At 44.0% G+C, this 21,729-nt stretch overlaps 1 long non-coding RNA gene across 1 annotated transcript; it reads right to left on the reverse strand.

Annotated features, from left to right (window-relative positions):
- Positions 1–2,178: 2,178 nt before the first annotated feature.
- Positions 2,179–21,290, reverse strand: LOC138729985 (uncharacterized). The gene is made up of 6 exons (XR_011338982.1): positions 21,201–21,290; positions 19,083–19,158; positions 7,322–7,528; positions 5,820–5,860; positions 5,201–5,280; positions 2,179–3,380 (listed from the first exon to the last, which is right to left on the reverse strand). It is a non-coding gene; the product is annotated as an uncharacterized lncRNA (long non-coding RNA).
- Between the last annotated feature and the right edge of the window lie 439 nt (positions 21,291–21,729).

The following is a 21,729-nucleotide window of genomic DNA, read 5'->3' on the forward strand; positions in this document are numbered from 1 at the left end:
GGAACAACAGAAGTTCTCTATTGGTCTCCAAAAGTTGTTTGCTCTTTCATTCCAAATATGAGACTCATTCTTCACCTCTGTGTTTTTTGTCATTAGGTTGTTTTCCCATTGTCTGCGAAATCAGGCACAGAACTTATTGTGAAGTCATAGAATCATAGAATCATAGAATAACCAGGTTGGAAGAGACCCACCAGATCATTGAGTCCAACCATTCCTATCAAACACTAAACCATTCCCCTCAGCACCTCATCCACCCGTCCCTTAAACCCCTCTAGGGAAGGTGACTCAACCCCCTCCCTGGGCAGCCTCTGCCAGTGCCCAATGACCCTTTCTGTGAAGAATTTTTTCCTAATGTTCAGCCTGAACCTCCCCTGGTGGAGCTTGAGGCCATTCCCTCTGGTCCCGTCCCCCGTCACTTGGGAGAAGAGGCCAGCTCCCTCCTCTCTACAACCTCCTTTCAGGTAGTTATAGAGAGCAATGAGGTGTAAAGAGTCCCTGATTTTAGACTCAATTACAGATTCCACCTTCCTAAGAAACACATTAAATCCCCTTTTCTTTCCAACTAAATGACAACTTTGAGTTCTGTTATAATCCCGGTGTCAAACAACATATAAATATACTATTACTGCTGGAATAGAAGTAACTAAACTGCTGAGAAATATACAGAAGCCCTATTAAAATGCCGTTTATGTACATCTATTTCTAACATAACATACAAAGAACCAGCACTGTGCTTTACCATTTCTCCTACAAGTTCCACTGAAAATCTAACACTGTGAAAGCTTTCCTCAAAACTGTGATGTCACAAAAGTAAAAAAAAAAGACCAAATTTCCCCAATTTTTTGTAAATTCTGGACTTGCTGGTTACCAGTTTAAGAAATGCTGCAGTCAAGGGCGAGAACAGAACCTTATCCTAGGAGATGAACTCTTGCCAGTAGGTGTACCTGTAGGGTGGCTGCAATGGTAGACTGTGGCATTACCACTCCCATGAATCAGCAGGAACACACATGAAGTGGGAGAAACAACAGTTACGTCCAACAACAGAAACCCCTCTGCCTCACCAGCCCATAGCGTCATCCAAAGTTGAAGAAAACATCCGCATGGCACCTGCTTCCCATGCTATTGCCCATTGCTACAACCAGGAACACCACTTAACCAGCAGAGAGTGTCACAAATAGTTATTTGTGACAGTTATATAGTTATTTGCCCTTCACACGCTGTCACCAATTTTCTTTCCATGGGTCAAGTTCTAGACTAAAGAGTGCAAAAATTGTCAGCCCTCCTATTGATGTGAGCCAAGTGGGTGCATTTGTGTGCTACCATGTCAACAGTGAGAAAGGAAATCTCTGAAGAAACACTGACAGCGTGCACCCTTCTGAAACCTTTTCCTAGATAGCTGCTCCATCGCTTGAAATACAGATGTGAGCTTGCTCATAGCCGCTAACTGCCATATAACATATTATCCTACTTACTGCACACAGTCACAAACATCTTGTATCTGGAAGCAACAAGGGAGAAGGCTCCTTTATCAAGTCAATCTCAAATCCCATTATGTTCCTCTACAACAGTTTCCGTAAACATTCAGCAATTTTCAGTGTCTGAGTCGCACGGCTGAAGAGGTGCATAAACAGGCTCCACTGAAATGTGAAGATGACTGATAATGTACTAACATTGAGACCCCTTGCTGTGATTATTACCCCCTGAGTGCTCCTTACAGAATGTGCCTCTTATCTCACACTGACAACGCTAATAGAATATGCATAGCCCTATTAGCATACAAGATAATAGCACCCTGGAGGGGACAGAGCCATAAAACTTTAAGTAGAAATCAAAACAGAAGGAGGAAGAAAAAGGGAACATTGTCACAAGCCAAAAAGGGGGGGAAAAAAAAAGGAGCCTGAGGGCAAATTTTCCTGCAGAAAACACACATAGTCATAACTCTTGTGCTAGTCACCATGCAAATGGTAATAGTCTTTAGTCCCATGAATACTATCAGTGCCATGTTTGCTGTGAAACATTAATTGAGATAATGTGCCCCTTTCGGATGCAGCAGGGAGTCGTATGTCAAATTGTACCACAACAAAATTATGGCAACATCTGCAAGAAATATACAGTAGCAATTGGGTTACCTTGCATTGGATAAGTCCAACTGGGTCTTCGTCTTCGCAGATGGAGCCTGTGGAAGAGCTGGGGCCTGCAAGGAGAGGCCAGCAGCTGCTCCTCCAGATGACACGTGCACATACCTGTAGCTTACTGCATCTCAGCTGCTGCACAGTTAAAATCTTTGCAGGTTAGACATGTTATCTCTTGACCCTACTTCAAGCACTGCATTAAACCTCGAACAGCTCTTTGAATGCCAAAGCCTTTCTTCAGTCACGTCTGCCCAGTGCATTCACATTTGTTCCGTGTAACCGTCCATTGTACCAGACCTTTCACTGCTCACCCATAGCTGGCAGGAGGCCACGCATTCATATGCTTTCCATCTTACAGCAATAGCCAAAGTAAATCCTTCAGTGCTTGGCACAAGAGTGTGAATTCAATAAAAAAGGCTTCAAACAAGTTTGAGATGGCTTGTCTCTAAACAAATGAAGAACAGTGAGGTTTTTTTAATGCTCATTGTGGTTCGGTTCCTGCCTACAGCGAAATCCAGATAACCCCCAACAGCACTGACAACCCCGTCTGGTAAAACAGTCACCTGTCAAGCAGGCATGGAAATATCCACACATCGAGGCTCACAAGGGATGAAGGGAAGTGACTTGTTTCTTACCAGGAGCTTCAACAGGGGCAATCAAAGGTCCTTGTTGTCTTCTTTGTGCGATCTGAAACTTTCCAATACTAGTGCTGAATGCACAGAACCCCAGGGTAATCGCTGCGCAGAGCACTGTGTGCTTTTCCTTTATAGAAAGTTGGTGTCAGGAGGTAACAAGCACGGGATCCCTGTGGTGCATTTTGAAGCATCATGCAAAGTTTTCTGGGATTCCTCCTAGCATTCACTGTGGTTTCTATAGAGCTAAACTCTTTGTAAACTGGCTTTGTGTTGCAAAGTTCTGCAGCTTGTGGGAGTCTGCCTTGCTTCATTTTGGTTGATGGTACTTTATGCTGACAGTTTCAGCCATTACAACACAGATGGAAAAGACTCTGGTGAAGAAAAAAGAGCCATTTTGGGAAAGGAAAGTGGGGTGAAGGTTAGCAGAATGATTCCTGAAGGTATCTTTGCATGTGTCCGTATGTGTCTACACCCTTATGCGTGCCTACATCCTCTGCATCTATGTCATCACAGGCAGAACAGCTCATCTTAAAAACTTTGGAGACTGTTGAAGTATTTTGTTTAACGTTCTTCTGCGGTTGATACGAACTCTGGGATAATTCCTCCTTTCTTCCTGGAAAGATAGCAAAAACCAGTGTATGCAATATAGGAACTCACGTCACCTCACATGAATCATAGATGTATGATTCTTAGAGGTTATCTCCATACTAATTTTTCAGGCTCTGACTCATCTTATTATCAGGAATTTCCTTGTTTAAGGAAATGTTACTTCCACAAAAAAGTCATTCTAGCACTGGCTAAGGCTATGAAATGCCCAGGCACCTACAGCTGATGAAATGGCACTTTGGGAACAGCTTCCAAATCTGGGTCCAAATGGATTGCTGAGACAGGGATCGCTGTCTCCAGAGCCCTCGCTGATGGTTCCTATCACCCTAGCACAGCTGGGAAATCTCACTGAACATTGGTCAATGCTTGGCATATGTAGGAAGAGTATTTTGTGCATTGTGTGATCAGCAGCTACCACATTAAATTGCATTCTGTAGCAAAAAAAAAAAAATCCTTAGAAATGCTACACTATAACAATGAGAACAGAGAAAAGTTTGTGCACTTCAGATGAAAGTGAGGTACCTCCACTACAGCTTCTATCTGTAACTTTTTGGTGTACCTCCTTTCACACCTTTCTTCCATAAGGCCCAGCCCCTGTATTTGGATCTCACTGAGGTCACTGAATTCCGCCACGGTTCAGCAGGACACTGGAACCCAGACTTCTTTCTAAAGGCTCAGCCTCCAAATGTCAGGGTGTTGCTCGTGGACATTTCCTGTCTAGAACAGTAGACAAGCTCTCAGTAGAAAAACTGTGAGTTGCGTATTACTTACATATTCATCCCGAGAAGTGCAGGTGCTCCACCACAGCAAGGCTCTGGGCAGGGCCGAGAGAAACGTAGAGCATACGTGCACTTCAGAAAGACAAACGGGGAGAGACAGGATTATCAGCCACCCATTTCAGCAGCAGCAACAGCAGCCATTTAACACACAAGTAATTATTCCAGAATAAATAAGTATCTATTTTCCCTATGCTAAGGCATAACTTTTATTTAGCAGGTATTATCTCCAAGGTTCCTCAGCAGCCCAGGAAGCGTTACACGGCAAAGCATTACAGTGCAGCCTGGATGTTGTTATGTATTTATTAAGTTGTATCAGGGCCCATTTAGTAGCAGCTCTGCAGTTTATCACATAAATACAGAATGCCAAATACAAAAGAGAAGAAAATAGCAACATAAAAAATTTATCTTTGGGGGGAGGAGAGGGAGAAAAGGGAGAGAGAATGGTGCTGATAATGTGATTGTGCCTTCAGCAATAGTGGCTAATATCCTTCTGCAAGGGGCACGGTGTAAAAATACTCCAGAGCTGGGGGAGGAGAAGTGCAGAGAGGGGAGCCTTGCTGTTGTTTGTTTGTTTTAAAGTGTATTCTGGTTGCAGGCTAGGTCAGCGGGTGGCCAGACTGAGAAAATGAGTCCCCCGGGCTGTAATAATTGTAACTGTCAGGGAAAAAAAGTCAAGGTCTTAGATAGCAGTGGTCTGGCTCTGACTTCTGACCATGGAGAAATATATATGAAAACTATTGCCTGGGGCAATATGGGAAGAAACCAAGAGGTTTTAACTCATGGTGGCTTGTGCCTATGAATTGGAAAACTCATTTTGCACCTTGCCGGTTTGTATCTTTATGATTATTTCCATTTGCAGTACAAATGAAGCTAGAAGAATTCTTTTTCCTTACACCCAAATTTGTGATGCAACAAACACCTATTACTAAATTAGCTTTGCATTTCTGAGTCCTAAACAGCATGGAGGCTCCTAACTGATCTTTTAACTGTGGATATTCACAAGGAGCGTCTGAATGCGATTATCTCTTGCGGTGCACTCATTATTTACCTGAGTGGTCCACAGCCACCTTCAAGGGATTAATCCAGAGTTACATACAGGTAACAGCATGGACATCATCAGAAATGTTCCTAGGATAAAAGCAGAGCAAGAGAGAGATAAGAGGATGAAGATTTTGAGATCTTGGACATCATTTGTATAGGGTGAAAACAAATCCATCTGAACAGTTTTGCAAAATTCCTTTGTGTCAGGTCATTTGCTCTGGAGTGTCCCTTTGGCTGGGGAATATGCTGATGCTGAGAACCTTCCTCATCAAAACCCTGGTCTCTGCAAAATGTTCTGGCTTCAATTAAATATTATTTTTTCACTGTAAAATGCTTTGTTTAAGCATTCCAACTTCTCTGATAGCCTTCTAATATGAACTAATTAGCAAATATAATTCCTTTAATAGGAGTTAAAAAGGGAAAGTAAAAATATTTTTATACCTATTAAGACCCAAATAAACTACATAAACATCAAACAGCAATTAATCCCAGTTTGATGGTGACAACAGCAGGTAAGGGTTTGCTGGTAAAAGAGGATAATTATTGCCGGAATGTGATTTACTTGTTGAAAGCCACTGTAACAGTGAGCTGGATAACTTTTATGGGCCCATCTGCACTTTACTCACCTTCCTTACAGCCTGTTTGTGTCTTGTGAGGGAAGTACAGCCTGTGTGATGGAGAAAGAGAGAGCAGTAACATTAGGAGCAAGGAACTCAGCCCAATGGAGCAAAGAGGCAAACAGAGGAAAGAATACAGCAATGGTACTCATGTGTTTCAGTGCTACATAAATACTTCTCCGGCTTTGTCTCCTAGTAGCCCCAAGTCTCAGTAATTCACATTTCACTGCTCATTGCGTCTTAGAGGGAGGCAACAGAAATAAGAGATGTGGCTGGTGAAAAGAGGGACACTGATTTAGGATACTCTTTAAGGTATTTTCCTCTGTAACAAGGTGGTGCTGAGAGGACTGCAGCAGGAGCAGACTCAAATACCAAAAACAAACACCAGCTTCTCTGGCCTGGCCAGAATAACAGAGCCCAGACACCTTCCCTCTCTTGCCCTGCACTAAGCCTATTAAGTTATGCTTGGAAAATGCATATTTTACAAAATGGCATCTGGTCCCCATATAAAGAGTTCAGGCACAGAAAATCTACCTCCTTCATTTCACAGTTATGGACTGGATACCAGCTAAGGACTTGCAGAGACCTGCATTTTTCTCCTCACCCAGGCCTTTTATCTGCTAAAGTGAGGACTTCTTCAGGACTTTGGCTTCTCTGTCTGCGAAGATACTTTAACGTGGTAACTATAATGCCACTGGACCTTCTTTTTAGCAATAAACATCAGTTCATATGGGCCCATCGCAAGTCCTGGAATGAGAAATGTGGTCAGTGGGTAAGCAAAATGCACTTAAAACACCTGCAACACCTAAAGCTTCCTGCTTTGAAGATAAGAGCAGGAAGTCAGAGTGGAAATCTCAGCTCCTAAGGGACTTTGATGATTTTGAATCTTGCCGAGCCTTTGCTTACTGCTGAGCTCACCCTGAAGACAAGCACAGGAGTTCATGGGGCTCCCTGCTTCTGAGCTTTCCAGGAATGCTGGCTGGCTGCACTGTTCCACGTGCAGGAAGGAGACAAAGGTCCAGCTGTCCTCCCCATGCAATGGGCTCTGTTCACATCGGGGCAAGGCCTCGCACCACGCTGCAGCAGAACTGGTGCTGCAGCTCTACCTGAAGCTGGCTAATGCAGCCTGTGCCCGGACAAGCAAATGATTGTTTAGGTGCTTTCCTATTTTAAGGTGAAGGTGGTACATGCGGAAGATCTCAATGTCACCACAAAGCAGGGAGGGAGGCTGTAAGGAGGAGGAAGGCAGAAACCTTCACAACTAATGTCAATTTTCTGCATCAAATATTTTGATAATTAAACAAAGCTGATCAAGAGAGGAAAACAGCATGTCTCCAGAGCTCCGGAAGCAGAGGCCCATTAAATAGAAGAGTCAGAAAGTGCCAGAGGCGGCAGCCTCAGATTAATGGCACTCCAGTAATAGATTTTCCCAGGCACAGTCACACAGGAGACAACTACTGTGTAGCCAGAGCAGCGATGAGGCCGTTAAAGCAACAGTAACATTAAATCACCTGGTACCATGGGGCAAGGGGATGGATGGGAGCACATCAGCTTCGGCACTGCAGAAGGTGTAAAGCTCAATCTGCTTTCAGGCAAAGGGACTGGATCCCAGCGGTCATTTACAGCAGGGAGAGCAGGCAGCTCAGATGTAGGACACATATAAAAACCCACAAACAGCAGTTCTAGGAAGATGGCAAGCCGAGCACAAATATCTCTTCCTGAAATAGCAAAGTAGGCATTAAACATGATAGCATTTGGTTTTGCTGAGATTGACCATGTCTGTTTTGCACTTCTTTACTTAAACAATTATCAAGTTTTATCTCCAGTGTTTCTCCACTGACTTTCAAGGTGTTAAAACACCACTGTGCATTTCTTTAAATACAGCTAAACTGCCAGAAAGGAATGGGAAGGATGGCATCATGGAGGGAAAGCAGCACTGTGCCCTTATTATCAAGCCAGTTTTATTTCAGCAGTGTTTGAACTGATCCTCCTTGAAATGTCCACCTCATCTAAAGCACTTCCATCCATTTTCATAATACAATAATAACAGGAATGAGGGCTTCTTCCAAGCCAGGCCGGCATGGATTAGAGTCCACCGCAAGAGTACTTCACTCCCAGCTGGGATGTATGGAAACCAGATGAAGCGGCTGAAAATCGGAAACAACTTTTAGGCGCGCTTGAATCCTGATACGATCACATCACAGGGACGGGTTAAATTTATGATCTTATCTAGGATTTTGTTTGTAATCAATCCCAGATCCACTGGCTATCGCTCACTATTAGCTTATGATTTCCCAGTGCTAACAAGGAAAAGTTGGGACATCAAACTGTGAGAGGGTGAAGCCAAGCTATGATATTAGCAGATAGGATCAGAACTGGAATGCAACAACAAGAACTCCCCCATGACCCCACGCTACAAAACAAAAGCAAAATGATAGCCTTCTGCAGCCTGGAAATGTCAGCCTTTGTCTCTTTAGGCCCATGCTTCATACAGCAACTACCGTGTGGGCATAAAACCCTAGTTTCCAGGCAGAAAGATTTGGGGATAAAAGCTAACAAAACAGAAATTAAACCAGAATAACCTGAGATCAAAGTGCAGCTTCAGCATGGAATACAGTTGCTATCTGTAGTCATGCATATGCAGTGGGACATGCAGCCAAAGGCACCAATTTCCTGGCCTTCCCTCTGAGGTTACAGCAGTCTCATCACACAGTGCTGCCTATTTCGGTGCATCGCCTCCCACAGTTACCACAGCAAAGCCTGAACCTGTTGCAGGAGACTTGGCCAGCAGCTGGCTGAGCCGCTGTCGAGGAGATCTGGCCCTGGAAGCTCTCTGTGCTTACTTGAATGCAATTAAAGAGAAGAACCGCAGACCAGGGACAGAGCCCTCAGCACTAGGATCCAGCCAATTCAAGACATTAGTGACTTTGAACAATTCCAGGGCCCATACATGAATAAGGAAACCGCACACACTTGAGCAAGACATTTCTTTGCATCTTCTCCCATTTTAATCCACACAAAGGCCTGTTTTGATACAATATTAGAGCCAGTCTAAGTCAGTGCAGGAGGACTACTCTTCCCTGATTATCACCCTGATTTCCAGGCTCGTACTGTTGAACTACAAAGCACTGGGTCTCTTGGGTATTTACTCACAGCAGATCAAACTTGCATTGCTTTGGGGTCTCCCTTACATTCCGCTGTGACAAAGACACACTGGAATTTGAACAACTTTTCAGCTGTCTTACATCATGAAAACTCATTTGCAGGTGACCATTCAGACGATGGGAATGACAAGGCATCAGGAGTAAATATCCAAGTGCTTGTGCATTATTTCAACTGTTTCCCTTTCTCAGGTTTCCAGATCCATTAGAGCTCTTCGCACACCTTTTCCAGGGGATCCTGGCATCAGTGACACATTCTGGTACTCCACTTATCTGTGATGGGATGAAGAGAAACAGATCTAAAGGCCAGATAGCCCTCACAGGTTAAATGCAGTAATTAAAGTACATGCTCTACACTGGTAACATCCCTGCTCAGCATTCTGAGCAGCCCTTCACACAGCGAGGAGCTTCCAAATCCATACTGAATTGTCTTCTTCTCAGCTTTGCACGGGTTAGCTCAGACTAGCAGTGTGACAAATCTGTTAATGTTTCAACAGACGAGTATTAATTTGTACATACCCTTCAGTCATTTTCCACATGGAAATGGAACTTTTTTTTCCCACAAACAGTCTATTAATATTTTCAGTATACGCATATAAAGATTGTTCAAAACTTAAAAAGTTTCAACTGGAGGCATTCAGATAATTTCAAAAATTAGAATTATTGTAAAAAAAATCCCCATTGAATCTACTGTATAAATGGAATAAATAGGCTTAGAGCAGGAGAGGTTTAGCAGCTTGCCTACGATCACTCCAAACTGGAATGTAATCTACGAATCCCAAGCTCCAAACCCAATCCAAAGAGGCTTTCTCCTAACTCCTAGAGCATATTTCAGACTGCATTTGGTTCATGAGCTCACAGTCAGCCCTACGCAAGCAACAGCCTACGGTATAATGACTCCTCCAAAGCAAACAGAACTGAAACAGGGAAATAGCTGGGGCCAAGCTCTTTTATTGTGTCTAAATCACATCTATAAATCAAGAGTGACTCAGCTGAGGTTACTGGTGTTGCTCTCCTTTGGAATTAACGGATCAGAATCTGGCCCACGCATTTCTGAGAATCAACATTTGTAACTGTATCAGTAGCCTGGAATGTCTCCTAATTGGCACCAAATGTGAAACAGCTCATTACCTGGGCAAGGCAAATAGCAGGAGAGAGATGTTAGAAACTGAACATAAAGTACAAGCAGAAACATAAAGAACAAACAAGTTCCATGCACAGATAGGAACTGAGGTGTAACAAGCATTAAATAATAGCTATAAAAATTTACACATATACATGAATCACAATAATATTCCTTCCAAAGTGATGCTCACAGGAAAGGTCTTCCTTTCTCTGTGATGTAAAAATGATTCATAACACTAGCATGTAAGAGTATTTGTGTTGTGTAAATATCTGGCCAGTGTGCATGGGTGACACTGCGATTCATGTGCGTGTAGAATCTTTTGAAGCTACCTGAATGCAAACAACTACAAACCAGCTGGAGAAATATTGTGTTACCCATGAGCTCAGTCACTTGCCACTACAGGTGTGCACTGTGGAGTCATTGTCCCTTCCGCTACCCAAGAAAAGACAGAGGAGACAGACACCCATAACGTGCTGGAATTGCAGTGTCAGACAGCTAGGTTGCTTGCTAATCTTCAAAAAGAAAATGCTTGAGGATCTTGATGTTTATTCAAGCAAACAAACCTCATAAATCCTGTTAAAATGTTACTAAGAGTTTTGCTGCTCTACTTGAGATTTGTACCCTCCAGTCTGAATGCCAACAGAGGAGAGGAAGTGCCATTAACTAATGCAGAAAATAACTCCTGCTTTATTCCAACAAATGTAACTTCTTGACACTCCCAGCAACAAAACTCGTAAGGTTGAATGATGCCACACCAACAAAGCCAGCCCAGAGACGTTAACTTCCTACTGTCAGATTGCTTTGGATCAGGTTCATTATCAAAAGCAGTAATTAAATGGTAACAACCACCTGTCTGCATCTTCCTTTCTGCATTAACCTAGTCCCTAGAGGTATTTTGAAAAGCACATCCTGAGATTAACTAGATGTGTCCAATAACTGGTCACTGCCTAATGATCAAATCTTTACAGTTCCTCCAGTGGATGCCCTGGATTCCACCCTTTCACAGAATGGTTTCGACTGGAAAAGACCTTTAAGATTATCAAGTCCAACCATCAATCCAGTCCTGCTAAGTCTGTCACCAGACCACATCCCCAAGTACAACATATACCCCTCTTTTAAACCCTTCCAGGTATGGTGACCCAACCACACCCCTGGGCAGCCTCTGCCAGTGCTTGACAACCCTTTCAGTAAAGAAATTCCTCTAATATCCAACCTAAATCTTCCCTGTCACATCTTGAAGCCATTTCTGCTTGTCCTGTCACTGGCTACCAGGGCGATGAGACCACTAGCTATCAGGGAGAAGATCTTTCCTTCCAGGTATCTCCTTTTCTCACTCCCACCTTTTCTGAGCTGAAGAATGGAAGCTGGCACTCCTTCTGGAAAGCAAAGACAACCCCACCTTGAAAATAAATCATGTGGAGGCAGCAAGAAGCGCAGTGCAGTCACCAACCTGAAAAGCTTCACCCCACCCAAATCCTTAAGCCCGATTCCTTGGGAAGGGTTGGGGGTGAAGCCAGTAAGAGGTGCCACAAAAAAAAAAGGCGATTTGTTTTTTTGTTTGTAGCAAGCAGGTAACCCCAGTCAGCATGCAATGCAACAAGATCTACTTAAAACGCAGACAAGGTCAAGCGCTGCCCTTTCCAACCTGGCCAGCCATGTTGCCATGCAATGAGCATTAGTACCACATCATTATGTTCTGATAAACCTCAGTTACTCTTCAGCAAAAACCCATAAATCACTAGGCTTCACCCAATCAGGGTTCTGTCACTGTAACTAAACAGGGACGTGGAAAACACTATATTTCTATTGGCTGTGACAGGGGAATATAAATCTGCCCCTGGCCAATCCACTGCAGGCAACAGGGCATGTCAGGTAGGGTGACAGCCAATCGCGGGCTCGGCACGGGAGGGATCAGAATTCCCTTTTCTCTCTGGTAAGGGGGAAACTCACAATATTGTAGTAGTTGCTGAAGTGTCTCTAATTTTACAATATGGTGAAATGTTATTTCACTTATCAGTACCAAGAAAGGTCAATTTGTGCTGGGAAAGGTTGTGTGTCACACGGAGCACACGCTGGGAAACAGATTTCCTCCTTGCCAGCCCCGCAGGTACTGAAATCCTGGGGATTTAGTGGGTATTTTGTTGGGAAGACTTAAAACGGGCATCGTTCTTTGGGCAGCAGCCTCGGCATGTGGTCCTTCTGGGAGCAGCTGCACACAAGACCCCCCATGGTCCCCAGACTCGCTTCCTGCAGCAGCTCCTCAGGGAGAAACTGGGGTGGGCAAGGAGAAAGCTCTGTGCAGGCACATCTGGGCCCTGCCCAGAGGCGGACACAGACAAGCTCTGGCTCTGGCGTGAGGCTGGCAGTCAGGCCATCTCAGGTCACATTCCCAGGAAGGAAACAGGCAGTAAGGGCTGGATAAAGCTTTTCAAGCATAACGTGTCACATGGATTATGGTTTTCCCCAGTTTCAGCAGTGTGTGAGAAACTCATTTCTTGAGATAACTCCTAGTCTGTTGTCAAACTCACAACATAACCTGAGCTTGGAAATCTCCTCTGCTGAAAGACAATGGCTTTATCGTGTACTCCACAGAGCAATCCTTCATAACACACAAATATGCACTCCTGCTCTCCTCTAACACCTCTGCGACTGCCTCAGATTTATACCATGCCGGATGGAGACTTGCTGTGCACACTGAAAATCACCATTGTGCCTCAATGGGTCACGCTCTGGTTTGCTCACCCATCACTCAGGCCTGAACCTGCTGGAACACCAGCTCTTCTGCGCACGCTGGTTCCCACACCACCTCCCTCGCAAGCTCTACCCAGCCAAAAAGGCATTGCCTGGCCCCAGCTGGCCCCCAGCCTCTCCCAGTCCCTGTGCCCATTAAGGAATCGGAACTGCCACACAAAATCACAGGCTTTCTCATCCCCTTCTATGCCTTTCTGAGCCTTTGTTTCCGCATCTGTGGAAGAGCCCAGGAGCAGCTTTCTGCAGCTCTCACCTGAATGAGTTCATCAAGTTGCCTCCCCTTCTTCTCGGGAAGAGAACTGCTGGAACTCCAGCTACTCAGCCCACCAACAATCACTACCTGCAAAGTGAGAGAAATGCTCCACCAAGAACTCTAATTTGGAGATGGGCAGCTCTGCTTCAAGGGGAATACCATGTGAATTGGCCCTAAAATTTAATTTGCTCTTCAAACCACCCCTGCGTTGGCATTTTAAGCAGAATCTCAGTGATTTACAATGTGGAGTGACATTTCAAAAAAAGATAATGTGGGTAATGAATTATTTGCTGATCCAAACGAACAATTGGACATACCTACTTTTCGTGGATTTAATCTTTGCCGAGGCGTTAGCTAGCAAGCATGAAATATCACTTTTCGGAGGCATTCTATTGCATTTATGCAGTGTACAATTACATTAGGCGGCTTTATGACACATTGGCTCGGTCGAGTGTGATGCAATGTAATACAACCAAAGTAATACGAGCTTTTAAATGCAACATGATGGCAAAAATCCATCTCAGATCTGATCTTTGTTTCATTTCAGATGCTAACTGTCATAATTCACAGAGAGTCAAATCCTTCTGGTTTTGCCCACGTGAGCAGCTCTATCAAAGCCAGTGAGATGTACCCGTATCAGCAAGGACACAGCATTCGATCAAACAGGGGTGAGAGCATGGGAATAAATTGGTCGCATTAGGTAGTAAGCATCCTTTAAGCTGGAACCCAAAGAGCTATAGATCAGCTGCACTTCACAGAGTTAAAAACTGGCACATTCATAACAAGCAATAAAGGGATCAAGATTTCAGGATTCTGTTTTGCTAGGCAGGAGTTTGCTCCCGTTGCTGCCTTTCGCCCGCACAGCAGAGGCTGTTGTGAATACACCAGCTTTAGCAAGGAATCCAGCTGGCATTCCCAGATCCACTGCTGCTCAAGAAGCTCACAAGATAAGATTCAATCCAAATCTTGATAGCAAGCAACACACAATAATAGATCTTCAGTGATTTCCTATAAGCAACACCCTATACTCAAATGGAAATGGTGAAAGCAAACACAGATATAGGGATAGGACACCAGCTTGTTCCTTTTTCCTGTCTCTCTGCATTTGTTTTTCCTCCTGTGAGGTATTTCAGCTCTGTACTTCTGCACAACCAGCCCATGCTGTCAGCATCAGACAGTAGACAGAAATGTGTCCATTTCAATTTTGATTCTGATCCTGGGATATTTCTAACTCTCTCCATATCCTTGATAGATAATGGTTTAATAAGCGATCTGTTTTTTATTTAAAGGGTCGGTAGTAAAACCCAGATCACATTTCTCACTTGGTGGGTTAAAAAACCGCTTACGCTCATTTCTGCAATGTAAAACGACACTATATCAAATCAAACATTTCCAGATGTGGCCAGCTTGTGTGTCTAAGTGCAAGAGGACCGAGCATTTCAAGACAAGGTTTCCCAGGTTGTTTTAACAGGATTGGAACCCCACCTACTGGCAAAGACGGTTATAGTAATGTCAGACAAGGAACCACGCAGGGCTCATTCCTTGACTGGAAATCACACGCCTGCAGTGAGGTTCCTAAGTCTGTAGTCTGATTTCCACACAGGTTGAGTATCACCGGAGCCAACACGGGAACTTCAGCGCTCAGCACCTATAAAATCACATCCTTAAGAGTGTCCTAAACATCAGCTGCTTGGCTAGACACAGGGAAAAGTACCAACATCACTTAAGAGCTGACTTGTGTTTTTAACACATACAGTACTTTAGAAAACATTGGCTTTGGTAAAGTAATTTTGGTCCCGATATTAATAATCTAGGCCAAACCAACCTCACACAGCCTGTTTGGATAATGATCCTGAAAGTCAGAAGTACCAAGTTCCAGTACTGGACAATGATGAAATACGTGATATCCCTCTGTTATGCCACTTAGGGCAGATGAAAAATTAAGACCATCAGAAATGAGACAAGATGGAAAAAATATGATTCTAAATGCCCACACCTGAGTTAGATAACTTAGAAAGAAAGAGTTCTTATATTTCAGTTAGAATTCACTAGTTTTAGTGAATCACTTCCTCTGCTACAGCTTTTCCACAGGAACAAAAATGAAGAAACCCATCTTGGAGACTATGCTATCTTGGGTCTTGTTAAAGTAGTCCAATCAGCAATATAAAAATTAGAGTTTTAACAAGTTCCAAAGCAGGGTAAGTTTAGAAAAAACAAAGAAGAAATTCAGAGAAAGCAGTATTCTAGCACTGGAAACCAATGTCTTAACATTCCCATATGAAATACTTCCCACTTGCAGTCAAAACAACAGAGATTATTCCAAAGACAGAAGCCTATACCGCGTATCACTCCACCACTGCCATTTACTAGCACCAACCCAGAACGTCCCAGGTTTGATTTCAGAATCAAACAAAGCGTTGCAACGTGTTCTCTCAAGAAATCACAAGCAGAGACTGAGGAGAGAGCAAGAAGAGGGTGCTACATAAAAGCTTTCAGCCCATTTCTGAAGGGATTCATAGCTTCAGGAAAATCACGCTGCCTCTCCAGCAGCCACTGTGCACAATAAGACTATCCCACAATTTCTTAGGAGTGCAGCACAGTACAAATCTTTTAAGGGCTCCAGGCACTCTTCGAGATGTGCACAGATCTGTGCAGCGACCAGTCTGAAGTCTGCAACAATGGAGTGAAGTTTGTGACAACAGAATGACAATGACCTGAAGAAAGGTTGTGGTGACAGAAGCAACCAAAGGTGGGGGCATGCGTGATGCGAATCTGACTAGAAAAGCATACACATGGTGAGGAACCGTGCTGGTTCCATACAGGAATCTGCTGTTGCAGGGAAAACTCTCCTCTGATTCTGAAAAACACACCCTCCACTACCACTTAAATCCTTGGCATGAGCTTAAATCTTGAAAGAAAAGAGTTCCTGCAACATTTGCCCTTAAATCTCCATTGCAAAATGCAAGGAGGTATTGAGCTCCTAGGTATGAGCTATGAAATAGGATCAGCTCCCCCAGAGTTTGTTCTTTTGCTCTTATCCCTTACGCAGCAGAGGACTGAGGTTAAAATCTACCCCTGTAATGACACAGAAGGAAAAAGTCCAGATGCTGTCTGAAGAAGAGACTGGGCTATTTGTGGTATCTGGCACATGCACCAAGCATGGCCAAATATGAAGAAAAAAAGTCTCTATCCTGGGCTCAAATACTGAGAAGAAAATGAGGTTTCCAAGATGTGAGTCAGAAAGTCCTGGAAGAATTTTCCTTGATGAGCAAATGATAAGAGAAGGGTAAGTTAAAGTGTCCGGCTAGCTGGTTAGATAAGGCTGAGGTAGACACATACGCTTCCGTCTGTGACAAGATATGTTAAGAGAGAGAGGCATGCCAGTGTCCAGGAGTTCCATCTGCATATAGAGAATATAACTTCTTTAAAAGTTGCGTTTCTAGCACTCTTGGGCACTGGCATGAAATGCAAACAGAGGATTGGTTATAGCTGGCCAGCAAGAAGACTCAGCAGGTACCACCCACTGCAGGGACACTGTACGTGTGCGTTGCCAGCCCTGCCCTGGCCCCTGCCCTTATCCCTGCCACCTCGGGGGAGTCCAAGCAGCTGCACTGAGCTTACACAGGAGGGGGGCGGAAAACAGAGTTTGTATCAGCGTTGGGTTTGCTTGTTCTGCTATCTTCTGTGATCAAAGACCTGAAACAGCTGCATGGCTCAGCTCACTGGCAATAAAACCTGCAGTCGAGCGGCTTTGTCCTAACCCCACAGCTACAGGGGAAGTACAGCCACACATTTAATGGGGGGGAAAAGTGAACACCCAAGCTGAATTTGCCCACACTCTGCATCCTCCTAATTTGCAATCTCTTAAGTGCCACTTACCCAATTAATCCAAGCTCTTCTACTCTAAAAACAAAACTGTAACATATTTAAAGAGCTTGGAAACTCTGCCCAACAAGCCCTGCTCCCTATCTAACTCATCAGTGGCAGGAGTGACCGTGCATTAACTAAGAAAGCACATAGTTTGATTAACACTTCCTCTGCCACTTTGCTTGCCGCTGCTGTTAACTTCATCTGAAATGCTGCTTAAGCTGAGATTTCTCAGCTTTTTTTAGTAGGGTGGATCTCATTTCAGTAGGGACCATCTTTTGGACCAGCTCCTAGAACATCCTTGCAGCAGCTACAGTAACTATTTTTATAGGAAAGTTTTATTAGGAAAGTATTTTAAATGGCCTTTGAATGAAATTTAGCAGCTGGAAATAAGGCAGCACGCCAGCACCATGTGATCAGAAGCGCCGTGCAGCACCAACAAGTGCTACCAGAGATCATCAGTGCTCTACAGACTGCGTGAAAACCCAGGGCAGAACATGCCAGGGACATTCAACAAGCCAGAAGGAGCCCTTAAACTGCAAATGCCTGAAAGGTGAACTATGCTATTCCTGGACCCCTTACTAGAAAAGGCCCTACTCAGAGACCAAAAGGACATGTTTAAAGCTAAAATAAGTATGGAAATGGTGTTTTTTCTTACACAGTGGACGCCTGCTTCTCATAAATATGTATAAGGACATTAGTGCAACTTGCACTTCTGTGGTGACCAGTGAGTATGTAAAAAGAGTGCAAGTTAGACGCTTAAAGGGCTGGTTCTAGACAAATGATCTAGGGTACAAAATGAAGTAGCCCAAGCACACAGGGCCGAACACATTTACCTTCTGCCACATATCTAAATGAAGCAGGAAAAGAGCTGTTTGTTTCTCCATTATGACCGAAGCTGAGTTTGATTCTCGCCAAAGGCCTTCTTACCCTTCAACTCTGTTCATGTGTTCCTCCGAGTGCACACAGGACTCCTGTCAGACCTACGAGATTTCTCCTTGCAAATGCATTCATGCTTTCTGTACAGCAAACATCTCCCCCAAGAACTAACACAGTACCCTGCAGCAGTGCTTACTGTAACTGAAGTGTGATGGACAGACTGGGAACCTGTCCCAGGAGGGCAGGGGCTGAGAGCAGAGCGTGCTCCCTGGAAGAGCAGGTAGGCTTCAGCCCTGTGACATGGCAGAAGTAACTCTCCCTTGATTCAATGTGGAAGATGGGCTCCAGTATCTCAGGAGTGGAGGCAGACACCTCCGAGAAATGGTTAGAAAACCCCTGAAAACTTAAGTAACCCATAGCAAAGAGCTGTCACAAGCTCCTCACACCACAGTGCTTGCTGTTTTTTAAGGACATGTGTATCTCCTGTTCCCACCAGAGCACAGCACACAACTTTTAGTAATACAGACCTGGATTTTGAAAAGTACTGAGCACACCCTCGGTCCTGTGGCTGCAGCCAGATTTGTGCATGGCTATGGCAAGTAACCAGGCTGGCAGGACTGCGATCAATCAGATGACTAAGAAAGTAAAAACAAAGCCTGAAATAGCTGAAGATGCAAGTCTAATCTCAAGCCACACTGGCACAGTCACATGTAGAGTTACTCTGACTTAAACCCATACGAACGAGAGTGGAAACTGGCCTCCAGTACAAGTGCATGGAGGGGAAAAAAGCTTTCCTTTTAGACACAACTCCAACTGTACAGTCTGAGAGTCAATTAAGTTTTACTTTCCTGACATGTCCTTCCAAACAAAGCATCAGTCTTTGTGCTAGGCACTTTAAAAAATAAAACAAAACAAAATCATACGTTTGGCAGGACCCAGGCATTCCTGATACTAAATTGTTCTGTACTTAATGCAAAATTTCAATGTCTTCAAGAGAAGGAGACTAGCCTCTTTGACCAGTGCCCAACTGTTTAGAGCTGTTGAATGTGAGATTTTGCCCATGTTTACATGTGGAATGGAACACAGCCATTCAACCACAAAATGTTCCCAAAGCAAACATCCAAACGCTGGTTGCTGGCAAGGTACGTTGACAGAATCGCCTGAAACCAGTCATTCACAGAATGCCAAAACAACAGATTACCATTGGTAAAAAGTACACAAGGTTCCTTCCTTACCTCCTGGGAAGAGTCCATCATGAGTGACAGGAAACAGCGCCTGGCAAAGCAGAATGTAGGCTCAGCTTTTTTTCATCTGGAGGGAGAAAGAAGAGTGGTGTTATTTCAGATGTGCATAAAAGCGTGCCATGAACACAATAAAGCCACCATGTGTGGCCAGCAGTATGTACGAACCACCTGACTTAGAGCACACATTCTCCTAAGTTCCACAGGTGGTCATGGACACTTTCTGCCATCACCAGTTTTACACCACAGTCACACTACACACTTCACCTCTCTAGTGAGTAGTGGAAGCTATAGGTGTTCCATACCTTAACCACCCTGCCACGCTTATTTCTTGCCCTGCTCCTTTTCCGTCTCTGAGAATTATGTGACTGCTAACCAACCAACAAATAACTTTTCACCAGAATGTCTTCTTTTCTCCCACGTGTTAACACCTCTCCACCAGCTGAGTGATCCCTGTATACAGCAGATTCCTGTTATTATTCTGCCTGTGCATTGACACCTTGTTGTACGAGCCGTGTTGATCGATTGCAGGTGCCCCTCACTATGAAACTGGCCAACAACCCCCTCACAAATTTGCTCCACTTGTTACTATTGAAATCATATGGTCAATGCCTTCCTAAATTGGTTCAGGCTTGAGGTACGGCTGCTTCACAGTAGGGAGAGTGCTGCAACTGGCTTTCCACAGGCCCTGCTGTTCTTAGTAAACACCCCACTTTGCAGAAATAACACAAAATATTAACATAAATCTATTCTAGAAAAGAAAACGTTAAAGTGAAACCACCTTTGCTTTACAGCATTAAAATAAGTTGCATTCCAGCTGCCTCACATGGTACAGACTTAAATGTATGGGGTACTTGAGGACCTGAGACAAACTGTTCTCTGCTTTGGTGCAAATGGCAAGGCAATTATTTGAAGTGCTCCTACTGGTTTGATTATCTCTGCTTTTTGAGTTTATAGTAGAGTTAGAATTCAAGGAATGAGTGACATTGCAAGCTCCACGATATCCTGGTAATCCTCCACAGAGAAAACTGTAGCTTCCTTCCACAGATACATACTTCAAAGCTTTGATTGAGATCCTTCCCTCTGCTTTTAAGATATTCAGGCTATGAGCACATGCATTTAATGCTCTGAACTTACTCTTTGCAGAAACCAAAGGAAGTTGTCTCATTTAGGACACATACAGACCTGGACAGCAATCGTTAGTTTAATTCTAGATGCCAGACAGAAAAGCAACGGCAGAATTTGAGGAGGGATGCAAACACAGAATCACCATCAGAACAAATCAGTTGAAAACTGAGAGCCGCTGTCAATGCCGTAACACAAATGTACGTATCTTCCAGGGGGATTTTCCCAGAATAATTGCATGCTTTTGCCCAGTGTTGCTTGGGAAGGCCACCCCAGAAGTTGATGGTTTACGGTAGTTGAAGTGGGATTAGCCTTCATGAAAGACTCAGGAATACCTTTTCACAGTGAAAGTTTACAATAATATTTTAAAGACTCTCAACCAACACCCATACTTAAGCTTTGAAAACAGATAATGCATTTTTAATGGGATTGCACATCTGACAAGGAATTTGACTAATTCCTCTGATAGCAGACAGCTTCCTCCCCATAATTCATCTCAAAAGGATCAAAAATCAAAACACTCCCTACCATCTTTGGAATGGCCCCCCTGCCCCCAGCCGCCTGGAAAGGATCAGATCAATTCCAGCGATTCAACAGCAAGAGAACAGAGCGACAGATACCTGACCTCCCCACGGTCTGTTCTACCAAAACAAGGGCTTGAGTTGAGAAGAAGAGCAGGCAGAATCCCATGGGACTGCTGACACCGAGCCCATTGTTTCACAGACACAGCGGGCAACTGGTGTTTGAGCCATCTGAGTGCAAAGCAGAGCTTCCAAAACCTTCAAATCTGTTTGAGCCTTTGCTCTGGTGAACTGACAGTTGTGAAGCACCAGGAGGTGTCTGAATTCGAGGTGTTTTGGAAGGAAAAGCATGGGAGTTTTCATTACCTGTTTTATTATTTGCCCTAATGAGGATTTCCTAATCATAATCGCGTGTTTTGCCATACGCTAAAGAACTTCTCCAGAGGAGGAGAAAGTCAGTACTCACCATAATCACAAGGCTGTGCCTTTAACGCCACTCGCAGCATAACCCTTTGTAGATGATCTGCAGCACAAAACCCAGCAAGGTCTGTCAAGGCATTTTTAGCATTTGTTCTGTTAAAAAAACAAGAAAAAAACCCTGAGGTATTAGGGTGCACTAATCTTTAGAAAGGTTAATTTATTCATAGAGATTTTGACAGAGATGTATGGCTCAGCTGGAGTCCCAGGCACTTCTTCCCAAGGGGAACTGCTAGTGCAGAGAGGCTTTCCTGACATAACAGAAAAGAGGTTTCAGGAACAGACCCAAGCTGCGTTAACTTAGGAGCTCCTGTGCATTTAGAGCACTTCTACTTTGTGTGGCCAGCAGCTTACGGTTCCCTGCTCCAACCAACCCTGAGATGCCTGTTGATAGAGCAGGGAGGAGCACTGCCATCCTGAGACTGTGGTCCCATATGAACTGCAGACAGCAAAAGCATCGCTATCTCTTACAAAAATAACAGGTAACAAACCTCCTACCTCTTTTGCAGCAGGCATCT

The sequence above is a fragment of the Phaenicophaeus curvirostris genome, chromosome 22, assembly GCF_032191515.1.
Source record: "Phaenicophaeus curvirostris isolate KB17595 chromosome 22, BPBGC_Pcur_1.0, whole genome shotgun sequence".
Lineage (NCBI taxonomy): Eukaryota > Metazoa > Chordata > Aves > Cuculiformes > Cuculidae > Phaenicophaeus > Phaenicophaeus curvirostris.